Source organism: Megascapheus bottae, chromosome 8 (genome assembly GCF_031878675.1).
Source record: "Megascapheus bottae isolate mThoBot1 chromosome 8, mThoBot2.hap1, whole genome shotgun sequence".
In the NCBI taxonomy this organism is placed as follows: domain Eukaryota; kingdom Metazoa; phylum Chordata; class Mammalia; order Rodentia; family Geomyidae; genus Megascapheus; species Megascapheus bottae.
This window is the reverse complement of record NC_143516.1, coordinates 45,154,684-45,156,117: the sequence shown is the minus strand read 5'-3', so window position 1 is coordinate 45,156,117 and position 1,434 is coordinate 45,154,684.

Below are 1,434 nucleotides of genomic sequence, written 5' to 3'. Positions count from 1 at the left end.
TTAATAAACAATTTATAGTACAACCCTACAATAAAATGCTATCAAGAAGCCAGGCACCAGTGGCTCATGCCTGTAATCCTTGCTACTTAGGAGGCTGAGATCTGAAGACCACAGTTCAAAGCTTGCTTGGCAGTAAACTCCATGAGACTTTCAACTCCAATAGACTACCCCAAAAAAAGTAGAGCTAGATCTGTGACCTCACTTGAGAGCACTAACCTTGAGCAAAAGAAGTTCAGGAACGGCACCCAGGGCCTAAGGCAAGTCTCAGGACAGGTACCAAAAAAACTAACAAACAGACACAATTAAGGAAAGAAAGGATATTCAAATTGGTATGAATGCATGCCCATGATACTTTGTGGAAGGGGGGAAAAAAAGAAGTTTCAAGTTTTCACTTTTTATTTCAGTATATGTTTGGGTATTATATCAGTGTTAATCTCCTGTTACTTTAATTATTAAATTAATATTTTGCTAATTTTTCAAATCCTACAGCTCATGGTACAATTGATAGATATTACATCTCATACACAGTAATATAAACCATGTATTGTGGGAAGCCAGGAAGGAAGTATAATCTTTTCCCAAAGGGGGTCAGGTTGAGTTTCAGCAGCACATGAGAACTATGTGCCTTGAAAGGTAGAGAGGAATTTTCCCTAAAGAATAGCCATGGAACATTCCAGAGAGCAACCAGTGCCAAGGACTAGTACAGCACAGGCTGGCACATTCCTGGAAGAGTGCGAGCCTCAGTACAGCCAAAACACAGTGTGTCCAAGTAGACAGGTAGAGAGAGCCAAGCGGAAGTTGTAAAGTACATACAAAGCTAAAGGGTTTAATTGCATTAAACTCCTATAGATACAAACAAGTATGTGCATGTGTGTATGCATGTGCAAGTGTGTGTGTGTGTGTGTGTGTGTGTGTGTGTGTGTGTTGGTCCTAGGTTGAGAATTCAAGGGCTAGGCACTGTCCTTAAGCTTCTTTTGCTCAATGATAAGCCTCTACCACTTGAGCCACAGTTCCATTTCCAGCCTTTCTACAGTGTACAAAGGTAAGAGTCTCATGGACTTTTCTGGCCTAGTTGGCTTTGAACTGTGATACTGAGATCTCAACCTCCGGGGTAGTTAGGATTACAGGCATGAACTAAGGTGTCCAGCTCAAACAAGATTTCTAAAGCTGAAAAATGACATATATTCTTCAGAGAAAACATCCTATTAATAATATAGAGGGTCTGGTGTATAGAAGAGGAAGAAACGCTCAAGGAGAAAGTAAGAAAATTAAATTTGTGGTACTGTCTCATGAAACAATGGGAAAATATGTTTAACAAAAGTTTTTATGTACTATCCTGAAATACAACTTAGAGACCTGAGGAATATGTATGAAGTATGCTACAATTTAGGGGGAAATCTAGGAGGGGAGCAGAGGTGGGACAAAGAAATTCAA